The 13,909-nt window shown below is 46.7% G+C and overlaps 1 protein-coding gene across 2 annotated transcripts in view; it reads right to left on the bottom strand.

Annotated features, from left to right (window-relative positions):
* The window catches only part of LOC135905686 (A-type potassium channel modulatory protein KCNIP1-like), a 348,523-nt gene that overhangs the window by 331,364 nt on the left and 3,250 nt on the right, over positions 1-13,909 (bottom strand). Inside the window, exon 1 of one of the 2 annotated variants that reach the window (XM_070521905.1) lies at positions 10,943-11,355. The exons of the other annotated variant lie outside the window; for it this stretch is intronic. The gene's annotated coding sequence lies outside the window, so the exon portion shown is untranslated. Of the gene's footprint in view, positions 1-10,942; positions 11,356-13,909 lie in introns of those variants that run through there. 2 annotated transcript variants of the gene reach the window in all.

Here is a 13,909-nt window from a genome sequence, read left to right as displayed (position 1 = left end):
TAAGTTCAGATGACCTCAATGCATTAAAGTTGCTGATTATGCTGTAGTTCACTGAAAGAGTCCGTGCTTATGCATATACACTGTAAACGGAAATAACTCCGAGGTGGGAGTATACTGCTTGTCCTCTAGCGACCCCCCGGTTCGGAGTTTATTATGCTCCGTATGATCGGAGTAGAATTTTTACTCCGTACGAGCGGAATTTTTGCGTGGAATTATGGGAGGTTTTTTTCTGTCTTTTTTATTTTTTGCTTTGCAATTGACGGAGTTTTTTCGAGTTGCAACGGGAGTATAAAAAGAGGCATCGCGTCAGTTTGCGCGAACATGTTTACATGCAGAGGCTGCTGGTCAAATTTCGAAATGTGCACACGAGACCGCGTCAAATTCGATGAAACAAGTCAATGAAAGCACATATATCATGACATACATAAACATTCCAAAAACGCCCAATGCAGAAATTTGAAAGACATCCCACGTACACGCGATACTCAAGATGCAACGGTGCCAGTATATATAGCCACGATACTGTGTGCCTCGAAACCGCCAAGGGAGCAGCTGTGCTGTTTTCAGAATTACGACTCACATGCTCGTTCATACGAGATCTGCCTCTTTGAAACTAACAGAATACCTTAATCAACACAAAACTGTTAATTCAAAATAGTGAGAGAAAAAAGTTAATGGCGTTATTTTTCAAAACTATGCCATTCTGAGAGTGCTGAAGCGACTTCGCACACTGCTGGAGTTCGCGGCCAAAAAGTAGTGCGTTAGTTACAGTAAGCAAGAAAAATGTAAGTGCATGTGCTGCATAGCAAAATTACATTTCTTCGATGTAGTGGTAGCGTAGCAAGAAATTATTACATGTGAGCATGACCCGCAGCAGCCGACGTAACACTGAAAAATGCGCAGACATACATTTTATACACCGCACTACTTGCTCTGAGTACAAGCAATCTGTCTCGGTTGCGAAAAGGAGCTACATCGCTGATCTGTCGAGTGAACCCCTAAACTCGTAGCCAGCAGGCATGCGTCTAAATCAGTGTCTCGGATAGAGCGTAATGTTAATGCAATATCGGAAGCAACGACGTGACCAAAACCTATATGCGCGATAACAATTCGATTCACATCGCTCAATAAGAAGCTTTATTTTAAGCACACGTATATACTTATGTCCTACCGTTTTTCTTCGGGCGAGGATATCCGTTCACAGAGAAATAAAAACAGTTGCTTGCACTCCGGTCTTTCTCACTGGCAGCACAGCACCGCAACGAACTTGGGTTACGCCATTCATGCGCGACTAGCACGGATGTCGTCGCTCGAACAGTGGCTGCTGTTGCCATTGCTACGCGGTCCTTACAAACATTACACCGGACGTTGTCAGCATGTACTCAAAAGGATATAGAAGTGGCATTTCACGTACTGAAGAACACAAGACAGGGTGACGCAGCACGGAAACACAGCCAGAACGTGAGCCGACATCACGAACCAGTGAGCAGCTTCGAGGTATACCTAAGCCTTTTTCCGCACTTGAAAACGTGGTTCTTGCAATCATCGTTGTCAGCAAAGTGATCACAGCTAATGTACTTGAAGCTGAGATATAGTGAGCTTCAGGCATGCCTATAACACTTTCTGGAAGGAGATACGGGAAACAAATTGACGAAACGCTGTCACGGAACGACACTTCACAGACGTAAACAAACCGTCAGCCATGAGCACTGCCCGCTCCGCTACAGTGGCTACTGTAGCTCCGCCGAACGCGCCCGGTCGCTGGCGAGGCGCACAGCCTCATGGGAAGCGCCACGTGACTAACCTGTATCGGCGGAGGGGAGTTTTTCAAAACTCCCTGTCGGAGTTTCACGGGAGAACAAAATTTTTAAGCGGAGTAAAATCGCGTCATGTCGCCCTAATACTCCGGCAGCTAGCCAGCGGAGTGAAACGAGGGAATGGCGCTGTTTTGCTCCCATACATCGGAGTAAATATTTGAGGAGGGGAGGTTTTAGGGCACATCACCTCTTAAAAACTCTCAGCTGGGTTTATTTTCGTTTACAGTGTAGAGTGGCCCGCTAACGTTATTCAAGCTGTTCAAAGCAAATAATAATAATAAGAGTGAAGAAACACAATACAGTATGCGGTTCTATGACCTATGGTTTTCGGTTGTCGAACCTCTGACGACCGAAAAAGAAAAGGTCTTATAATTGCATCTTACACCCCGATTTTCGTTCCTTCTTTTCTGTGAACGACTTGACTAATCTTAGCTGGTAAACGCACTATAACGATTGTATCATAGACAGACTACGAACGAACCGATCATTCGAATAAAAAGATGCCGCTGCAACAACTAATCACTGTACTGCTTGGGCGCACTACATGTTACGTGGATATGATACATCATTGCTTCAGAAAGCACCAAGTTGTTAACGTCCTACAACGTTTTTTAACCGATGCTAACCACATGGGGACGCTGGGAAAAAACAAAGCGAAGTAAAATCTCTGGACTGTATTTCACCTTCAATGCGGAAACGGTACCAGGAAATGCAGATACCAACATATTACCCAACGTCATATATTCTTGCGCTTGTATTACTTGACATTGCTCAGAAGATCAGTTAAACTTTAGGCGGTCACTCTGCGTTTTCCTTCCTCCATTTCGTCTGTTCAGCGCTGGTTAACAGGGTTGTATCAACGCTGCTGAGATAGCACAAGAGCTGTGCACTCCGCTTCCTGACGTCATGCCACCTTGCCCGACCGCCACAGAATCTAACGGGGATACTCTCGAGTAAGCCGCGGTTATTTTGACGTCACCGCTTCGTCACGCCAGGCTTGGCAATGGGCATGACGTAGCATGCATCGGTAGCATGACGTCATAAAGGAGAGTGCACAGGCCTCGAGGTGGCGTTGGTTGTACAGGTAGAATAAGCAATTAAGTAATTCAGCTTTAAAATTACTTTGCTTAGCGCAAAACAACGGACACAAGAAAGACGACAGGACAAGTTGGTGCGAATCCATAAGTAATTATGGATTCGCACCAACTAACCCGCCAGCACATTGTGCTGAACTATAGTTCAGCTTCCCTTATTATTTGCGTAAACACGGTGTTTTCGTATGTGACGAAAAGCTTCACATCCAAGTTCTCTACTAAACGAGAACGTCCCCACGCTTGTCTCCGTAATGATCGGCACGGAAATGAGACTTCGTATGACACCGTAAATCAAACGCCGCGACACAAGCTTGGTGTCTATGATAGACTTCGGTGAGAGCCCTCGTCATAACAATCGAGCGCATCTGCAACGAGCACATCTATAACGAAACGACCTGTATAACGAAGGAATAATTCTCTCCCGGTTTCGTGCCCGGTTCTATTGCGAGCTCTGCGATGTGCAACGTTTACAATAAGGTTACCTGTATAACGAAGGATTTCGGCCGAGGACCCACGCACTTCGTTATAGAAGCGTTGGACTGGACATTAAAGCTAGGTTGGGCTCGCTATTCATATAGACGAGTTCCGCATTTGAAGTTGAAATTTTCATTCAACTGTGTCAGTTTTCGCACTCAGGAGGAAAGCAAAAGACAACGGCGATGGACAAGGCCTTCTTTCCCAAAAAAAGCTATGCATTGTACTTTGCGTTATGGCAACCACTTTGCATTTCTAAGGCACATGAACAAATCCAATATGAAACGAGCAGATGAACACACACACAAACAAACACACGCACAAACACACACACACACACGCACACAAACACACACACACACACACGGAACAAAATATTACGAAATACCGAACCTGTTATCGCTGCGTTAGTAAATATATGAATAAAAAACATTGGCTATAAGAATTTCGTGATCGCTACCATACCCATAATTTGCATTAAATTTCTGGTTAAAATATATACTCTGCACTTCGGAAAGATATACCCAGCTGAATGAAGAACGCAGTTTACTTGGATATACAGTCAACCACCAAAGTTTATCGTACACGGGATTTCATGAATTTTCGCTCAGTTAAGGCACGGGGCTTCTAACTTACTTTAGATCTCTGTGTACGTTGCAAGGGCTATACCACATGCTGAAACTTAATTCGAGACTGCGTCTGTACCCGGGCTTCGAGGGAATTCAATATTTCTTTTTCAAATCTTGCTTCCTGTAAACTTTTTCTGCCGACTGTACAACCACAGGAACAAAATAATAAACTTGGCATGAAAGCGGTCAACATCGCTCTTGCACAACGCTTGCCTCGCGACTACAGCGATTAATCTGCACCGCTGTTGCTTCGGGCCGCTGTCAGTTACACAAGTGGCGCCGCCCCCACCCCCCTCCCACGCGGACCAGTGACGCCGCCCCCCCCCCCCGAGTGGACCATTCAAAACTTCCACATGAGTGATTATTTTTTCGTCTTCATTTTTGTCATCGTCCCGCTCACAAAAGCGTTCCAGTGACCTCAGTTGCGAACAATCTGCTAAAAGGGGCTCCGATGTCCGTAAAAGCCGCCCGTTCTGAATCGTTAACTCCCCGGACGGTTGAAGTAAACAAGCGCAGCGGAAGGAATTTAGGCGGCGTCTTAAGAAACCAAACGCTGCAACATCGTTCTTTGTCTCTCCCTACTCTCGTTGAGTTAAACTGAATATTTTTACATCAGTATTTACGTCAAACCCGAATATAATGAAGCCAAATAAAGCGACTCATCATCACTATTGAACACGGGAAACTGAGCTTATCGAAAAAACCTATATGCTCTATACGCAATAATTTCGTATCAACATAGGGGGGAGGGGCGGGATTCAATGTAAAAACCCGTATGTTGGCACATATCATATCGGGTATGTCTCATATGATCTAAACCATAACATATCATGTTATGTTATGAGTGATATGTTATGAGACTTATGAGACCCATAACATATCAGGGTCTCATATAAAAAAAAATCGGCAGAACTTTTCTCCCGACTGTCGACAGTAATGCGTTTATCCTTCAATCAATATAGCAACACAGCGTACTGCCACCGTCGAAACGAGTTATGTATGTATTTCATGTATGTATTTCACGCCAACGCTTTTAGACGGCCGCACTGTGAACGCACAGGGTACGTGTGGCACTCTTCAGTGAACCTCTCGCCAACTTGGGGTCACTGTGTACGTGCCACTGCGTGTGCGTCAAGCGAGGGAGTAACAATTAGCAGCGTTCGCACGCACACCGGCACGCCACGCTTCTCATCTCGGAGCCCACGCGCGGAGTTATCTGCAGTGGCACCAGATGGCGCAGCGCGTCTAGAAAGAATCGCGAGAGAGAGAAGCCCGACTGCCGCATGGCGCGTTTCTCGGCGTTCGCCACTCCCCGTCGCGCCACGCGTTTCGGAGGCCACGCGCAGGCTTCGTGGCGGCGCCGATAGATGGCGCCGAGTGTTTCTTTAAGAAAGCGCGAAAGAGGATGTCCCGCTGTAGAACACGCTTCGACGTGGCAATACGCTGTGTCGCTACGTTGATGCAATGATAAATGCATTAGCGTCGACAGTCGTCATGAGATGAATTGTGCGTTTTTTCTTTTGGAAGACGTTGTCCATCGAGTTACGGCGGTGTATTGCGGTGAAGTTCAACAGATTACTTAATGGGTAATGTTCGAAATTTCTGGACATGGTTCCCCCCTAAAAGCATATTCTTGCGCCACAAAGATCTTAAATTAGGATGCAAAATAGACAACCTTGTTTGGGCTCTGTTAAGTAAGACGCCCACGCGTGATGGAAATGTCGATTCTACCACTGTTCCGGTACAGACTGCACAAAAATGCAACAAACGCAGCGGCGACGAGCCCATAGCGTTTCAGCGATGGCTAAATTTCTAATGAGGCGACGTTTCGTTGTAACGAGATTTGACACGAGATGTTAACCCATTTAGCGCGCGCACGTACGTACAGACCGCCGGACCCTCGCTCCTAGAAACAGAACTGTTTCTGACGGGTGCTGGCATGATTTGATCAGGAAGCGCGGCCGGCCGGACGGACAGAGTCGACGAAACGCTGGAGGTAAATAAACCTTCGTCCGCGCGAAGTTATAGATCAGAGACCTCCCCGGCTTCCTGCTCGGAGAAGACGTAGAAAGCAAGAAAGAAGAAAAGAGGTAAAAAACCAATGGGCAGAGAATATGAATCGATGCTCCGGAGGCCGCGAATAAATCTTGATCGAAACTGTGCCCTCAGGTCGATAACTCACGTGCCCGGCCCACCCCTTCTCCTCCGCATAGACACACAACGCGTGTGCCGGCGCTTCGCTTCGACGAGCTGCAAGCCTCTTCCATTATCACTTTGCGCACGACTCGCGTCGAAGACAAGCAACCCCACCTATGACTGCGAGTAGCTTGTGACATTTATTATTATTATTATTATTATTATTATTATTATTATTATTATTATTATTATTATTATTATTATTATTATTATTATTATTATTATTATTATTATTATTATTATTATTATTATTCCGTTATCCAGAAGTCGTCGTCCTATCTTCAATATGCCAATGGCATCAAGATTTTCAAAGATGTTCGCACTACTGATGAATTCTTCAGTCTGACTTGTCGTCGTTTGCAGAATGGTGCACGAATAATGGGCTCGGCGTCAACGGCTCTGAGACCAAAATTATGACCTGTACTCGCAAAACCTAAAGTAGTGTGCTTTATTAATATGCAGGCTCTCTTCCGCTTGACAGGGTTGCTTAGGTTCAATGACCTCGACGTGCTATTCAATGCCACGTTAAGCTTTTACACCTCGTACTGAACGCATTGCTATGCCTGGTCTGCGCTCTCTAGCTTCTGTTTGCCGCCTCTCAGGCGAATTCAAATCTCGCACTTCGTTGCTAATGCAACGAAGTGCGAGATGTATAAGGCCACAGATTCTCCCCAACTGGAATACGCATCGGTGGTGTGTAATGTAACTTCCAAATTTCACAGTGACAGACTAGAAAGCGTCCGGAAAGTAAAAAAGTTCGTAGTAATTTACCGCCATCGTTATACTGCGTTGGCTTTGGTCCTTCTTGTAGCGCTTGCACATTGTACCTTCACTATACCGTCCCTTACCGGCCGACGTATTCGCGCAGACCTTCCGCTTTCGTACGAACTCCTTCACGGAAACCTGAACTCCGCTGAGCTACCTAATTATGTCGTGATTCGGATTCCGCAGAAAGTCAATAAGGGACCACCGACCAATCTTTGTCCCTGCTTGTCACAGCAAACACTGTGTCACAGCAAACATTCAAAATTTGTGCGATACCCGATTCGCTGATCTCGATATCTTTTCATCGGTCGTCGTTCTATTCGCAGCTTCGTATTGTGGCGTACTAGTTTTCTTCGTACCCGCGTACGTGCTCTCTTTCGCCTCATGATGTAGCACACTTTCAGCTTTCCTGGCGATATGTCTAATGTTTCATCGGCTTTATTTTTTTTTTCTACAGTCAATGATCTTGGTGCACTGCACTTACATGTACTTTACAGGAATAGTTTCCCCTTTATTCGTTCACTTTCCCTTACGTTTGTGCCTTTAGCTGTACACATTTCTGTCATTGTACTTGCTCCCTAATCTTCGGTTCATTTTCGGTTTACCTAACCTTTCTCGATAGATAAGAGCTTGTTTAACGGCTTTCCATGTCCCTTGTTGTGTGCCAGTATTATGCTCAAATGTTTTTTTTTTACTTACATACTTTTTTGTCTTTTTATGCTTTACTTCTATTTTTTTCGGAGCACATAATCTAAAGGTTGCATTTATTTATTTTTATTGACTCTCACGCACTGTTCGTGTTATTTCTCTGTCTTTCCGTTGTGTATTCACCGTGGCTTTGTTGACTGTAAACTCCCCTTTTCATGACTGTCGTTTTCTATTTGATGTTTGTTCCTGTATTTGTATTTTAATTTTTTTTACCGTGCGCCAGCAGTTACACCTTGAGCATGGCATGGGAAGTGATTGATTGATTGATTGATTGATTGATTGATTGATTGATTGATTGATTGATTGATTGATTGATTGATTGATTGATTGATTGATTGATTGATTGATTGATTGATTGATTGATTGATTGATTGATTACTCTCCGCCCTCAAGTCTATAGGCGCGTTAATTCCAACCTTGCATTTCTCCCCAAGCTTCTACATGGAGAACCTTGTTGCTCCTTCACCCTCTCTACATATAACGCTCTCTTTTGCCTTTCCTAATACAAGTTACCTCTCTCTCTAATGCGCGCGCTTTAGAGTCCCGCAAGAAGATCTACGGAACTCACAATACCTTTATACGTTGATAATTGTACAGCCATAACAACTATACCTCATTCCGACTTCCGAGTAATAGGCACTCTCTCCAAATGTCGGTATCTTCGAAAATCTAACGGTCCATGCTTTTATTGAAGCTACTCAGCATTGATATCAAGTGACGCTGGTCTGCCAGCATGTGGTTAAAGCGTACGCGATATTGTCTTCCTTTTATTTTATTTTTAACGCTATTTGTATAGCGATTTGCACTACACCTGTGAGCGTATGACGTCCCGATTTACATTGCTGGATTTCTCATTGTTTTCTCGTGTCGTTTTCTTATTCGACATGTGCCACATAATTATGTAATCGTTGCTTGGAAAAGAAAATGCGCAAGAACGCTGTCTCTTTTTTTCTTTTTCCGTTGTTCCTTGTGCCACGTGCAAGCAGGACTTCCGCGGTGCAGCTCGTGCAGCAAGTCGATGAGGATAGCAACAGGGGCTTGTTGGTACGGCATATCTTGTTTTGTTATAGCGCAAGCTTGACACGGCAACAGAAGGCACATCTGACAAACACAGCGCTGTGTGTGTCAGATGTGCCTTCTGTTGTCCGTGTCAAGCTTGCGCTATAACAAAACAAGAAAGTTCGTGCAGCAAGCCCATCGCGTTGTCTCCGTTCCGCGTGAGACGCGCGACCGACTCACTGTTGTCGAAGCGCTGCGCGTTTGCAAGAGTACAGCGCCCCAACCAGCACAATTAATGCGAGGCATACCACATTATACGACAGAAATTACGGAGAGGGAACCTTCGATTGGCGCAAAAAAAAACCTTTTGATCATAACTCCAAGTAAGCACGTGTGATGTATCCGCACTCGCTTAGAATAGGCATTTTTTTAGCATACCGCATTTGTGCGCAGACATCATGGTGATGCCCGTCGCGGATCGTCTGCTAGATCTGTAGTACAAGACCCCGGTTTCGCTCGGGTGTGTATTGCGGCAGCACATCGGCCATCGTTCTGTCGTGAAATGCTGCAACAGGCATGCGATACGCTTGCACGGAAGCGCGACGTAGGCACGTGGCGGGAGTGAGTGAGTGAGTGAGTGAGTGAGTGAGTGAGTGAGTGAGTGAGTGAGTGAGTGAGTGAGTGAGTGAGTGAGTGAGTGAGTGAGTGAGTGAGTGAGTGAGTGAGTGAGTGAGTGAGTGAGTGAGTGAGTGAGTGAGTGAGTGAGTGAGTGAGTGAGTGAGTGAGTGAGTGAGTGAGTGAGTGAGTGAGTGAGTGAGTGAGTGAGTGAGTGAGTGAGTGAGTGAGTGAGTGAGTGAGTGAGTGAGTGAGTGAGTGAGTGAGTGAGTGAGTGAGTGAGTGAGTGAGTGAGTGAGTGAGTGAGTGAGTGAGTGAGTGAGTGAGTGAGTGAGTGAGTGAGTGAGTGAGTGAGTGAGTGAGTGAGTGAGTGAGTGAGTGAGTGAGTGAGTGAGTGAGTGAAAACGTTATTGAATATAAAAAAAATAAGGCACGATGGTTGGGGTGGGAGGAGCCGTTATATTTGCAATATTGTCGCGTGGACGGACATCTCCGCAGAGGACCGGCCCATTGTATCTACAGACCTGAAGAGAGCGTTCTTATTGCAGTTTGCTTCTTTTGCGCAGTCGCCGACCCCCCTCCCTCCCCCCTCATCCCCCCATTTCGTTGCGCTTTCCGTGAACTCTCGCTATCCGCAAACCCGTGTACTCTGCTACTGGAAAGATGGCTTTTTCGCATAGTTCGGGAGTCCAACGGCTGAGCACGCTCTACAGGCAACATTTTGCCACGCAAAATTCGGCGAAAGATCAGACACGTATTCTTACATTAGATAGAAACAAACCGCTAAGAACAGTGTTTGCCCCCGCAAAGCCAACAATGTGTTCGAATCGTCTCGTACATTCCTATCCAGCCAAATATTCGAAAGTTTACGTTTACGTAGCATTCGATTCGAATATTCTTTAGAAATATGGAATATTCGATAGTATTCGAACTTTTAGAAAATATCGCACACCCCCTATTTATTTCATTAGTACAGAAGGAGCGGGTTCTCGAGCTAAACTTTAAGGAAATAAATTGCGCTTTTTCCAATGTCTGAACGCAATACCTGAATTTTAGGTGCAGTTAGAATACACAAACGGTGGCCGCAAAGAATGGTTGTCGGAACCTTATAGAACTTACTATTACTATTGGAGAAGAGATTAAAGGCAGATTAGCATTCAAAAGTAAAGGCACAAACACTAGTCTACGAACGATGATTTCGTGTGAGTGCACTTTGAGTAACGCCGCCTGTTAGTAAGTTTAAGAAAACCGTGTAATACGATGGTGTGTGACTTTAGCGACGAAACCGATCGAGTCCTCAGATATGAAAAAAAAAAAAATTCTAGAAACCGAGCAATCTTTCTTATACTGTGTTTCGCCCGTTGCGGTCACAGGCCAAAAAAGAAAGCGCCATTCCGTAATTCGGGTGCGAATCGCCACAGGTCTCATCAGTTGTCTTGGATTGTAAAATGAACATCACCCACTTTTATTTTTTCGTGTGCTATAATGCAAGGAAAGCGTGCTCAATAAATTGAGACGACGCTATCGCAAACATTCGTCGTTGAAAAAAGAAACAATGGAAGCACGAATTGGGGTGCCGGAACCGGGTAACGTGCTTTTCATCTAACCGAAAGTATTTTAACAAAAAAAAAACGGAATAACCCACCTGGGGAAGGGTAACCAGCAGGCGGATCAAAGTCGCCGAAACTTGCTCATCCGCTTTTTCCCGCGTGCTCCTACGGCTGGCGAAGTGCAGTGGACCAGGCGACGACGGCATTCACAAACATCCTATGTTGCGTCACATGCACACAGCGAGCGATCACGTTCACCGTCACTCGGACTGAAAGTCTGCAACAGTTGTTCCTTCCGAGCGCGAACAAGTGGACGAAAAGAAGAAATAGGTTTCGCGCTAACAGCAACGGCTTGCGTCGAAGCGCCGCCAAACGTCACCCAAAGGTCGCAGCCGCTGCTTGCTGGCACGGCGGGGGCTAACGAACCGTGGTAAGCACGCCGCGACGAGGTCGAGTTCCTCTCGCAGCGGCGGAGCTCGCGAAACCGGAGTCGAAGTCCGCACTCCGCGCCCTCCCGCCCGAAAAAACACGCACCCTATCCGCACGCACCCCGTGTCCTGTGTCGAACAGCGCGGGCGCTCGCTCGAACCGTTCTGTTTATGCGGTGCGTTTCGCGCGAGACCCGCGAGACCCGGGGCTCGAAACGGCTGCCCCACGTGTGCGGAGCTGCGCATGCGCCCTTGCAGAAGACCACGTGACGCGTGACGCATGCGCAGTGCAACGAAAGCTTCGCGCCGTCGTCGGCCGCCGCAGGGACGCTCGGCCCGCCGCCGTCGTCTGCGTTGCGCCCAGAGCAGACGACGCCGCGAGTGAGTGCGTCGATGTAGCCACAGTGTAATTTAGCCAGAGTGGCTTTATGGCCCGCGGTTCTTTTGTGGTCGGGAACTCCGTGAGGTTCCTTTCATATCTCAACTGTTCAAATACTACGCGTCGCACGGTGTAGTCGCCCCAGAAGTCATACTAGTAGTCACACTTGAAGTTAGCAGTTGTGCTTAAGTTTACTACAACGGAACACGAGACAGGTGCAGAAGAGCACGCATACAGCGCGGCGGCCTTGATGTAAATTCAAGATGAGCAAAAACAAGTCCAAATTCTGACATCATCAAGATAATGTCACCGCCTAAAGGCACTCTGTTTTCTCGACTATGACCGCATGGCTTCCAAGAACAGCAGGTGCTCGCGGTCCGGGCGCGCCGCCAGATCTCAGAAGTCATGCTGACAGGGCGAAAGGCAAAAACGAAGGTACTCCCCTGCGCGATGGTATATGCACCAGGGGTTCTGCGATAAAGCCGATTTTCTTCTCCACCTACTGACGTAGCTTGAAATCGAGGACTGCATTCTAAACTTGGCATTGTCAACTTTCCAGTGCACTCGTCAATTGCAGTTCGTCCATATGAATTACGAAGAAATCCTTTTTTTTTTTAGGCAAGCCCTGTGGTGTGTATAGTTTTGATCACCGATGAACACACTTAGGTTTAACGACACGTTATAAAAAATCAGTGTGCAAAACTAATCCGAAGCCCTCCGCTGCACAGTCTCTATACACCGACCCAGTGGCATCGTTGGGGCATTCAAACGCAATGAATCACAATTGTCAGTGGTTAGCCGGTCAGCGGAAAAGTAGACACTGTAAGTGACAATATTCTATCATGTACATGATTCGCCACTACGCTTCCTCCATGAATACACTCCTTGACAAATTACGTACCTACAGGGTACGTCGCTTTTTGTGGTAAAGCCCGATTATTCTCGATATTTGCATCCCGAACAAGTTTTACGAAAAATCGGGTTAAACTCAATTTCCCCCTAAGGTGGCAATTTCGTAAGGTATGATAACGAACGCAGGTGGCACAAGACTAATGAGCACTGCCCACCTTGCGTGAGCGAGTGGTCAGCATTTACGATATTATGCACAGGCATATATGAATACGGCTTTATTACGCCTCATTTTCTAGCTATACGCGCAGGCAAAGAACCAGCATATATATTACGTTCAGCGCCTGCCGGCCTCGAGTAAACTAAATCCGGCAGACGCGTTCACATTAACACGACCAATGACGCATCGCGTCCAATTTCCGCTTCCATCGCACACATGTAAACGGCGCTAAATCGCTAGGAAGTAAGTGAACGCAGCGCTGACGTTGCTCTGCATAACGAACGGTACATAGCTGCGACGTTGAGAGGACGTTTACCCAACGTTACGTTCAAAGAAGCTTGGCTAGTTCGGCTAGATCGCGTTGCATAAATGTTGTTGCAGGAGCGTACGGCGGGAGCCAGAAAAAATTTGCAGTGGCTTAGCTCGGCTATGTCAGGATATGCGTAGCGAAAGCTAAGGCATAGGGTGGTTAGCCTTGGTTAATCTTGATTGCAAGTCCAGATTAGTCTGGTCGTCTAGCTATGTTGCGGCGTTTAGCCAGTCGTTCGGCGCGCTGTTCGTCTGTTTCCTGGGAGATTCGTTTCCTCTTCTCATATCGTTCTGATGTCGAGTCCAGGCCTCCTCCTGCTTACCACAATTGTCGCCGTCCATACTGCCACCTAAACTGTGGTTGTGGCGCACGCGAGCTCTCCTTCTCCATCATCCGACATCTTATCAGGCATGCGACGCAGCTGGCGAAGCGAGCGGAGGCGAGCGCAACGACGAGGAACGCGTGTGACGTCATACCAAACGGCGGCGGAGGGAAGGCGCGGCGGTGGAACACCTGTGGCTCGGTGCTACTAGTGGTACATGCGCAGTAGTGACTAGGGAGCGAGAGAGAAATATCCGCGGCGAGGCGCATTGTGACGTCATGTGCCTCCTCGGATCACCGCCATGGCGAAATCGCAAGTTCGCCGCTGGTAAAGCTTTCGCTTTAACAGTATGATAACAGACAATGACGAGATGCCCAACAGATCTCTGGGATGGGCACAGAAATTATGTTACTCCACGTCAAATGTTCCACATCTGTCGCTCAATCGTCTCAAATTTTGTAAAAAAGAAAATATCAATGCCATTCACTATACTTAAAACTGCAGCGCGAAATTACACAATGCGAAAAGGAAAAAAAGAAACAGGGCGGACACAG

This window comes from Dermacentor albipictus, chromosome 7, assembly GCF_038994185.2.
Source record: "Dermacentor albipictus isolate Rhodes 1998 colony chromosome 7, USDA_Dalb.pri_finalv2, whole genome shotgun sequence".
NCBI lineage: Eukaryota > Metazoa > Arthropoda > Arachnida > Ixodida > Ixodidae > Dermacentor > Dermacentor albipictus.
The sequence above is the reverse complement of the archived record's forward strand: the minus strand, read 5'-3'. Positions and strand labels throughout refer to the sequence as shown.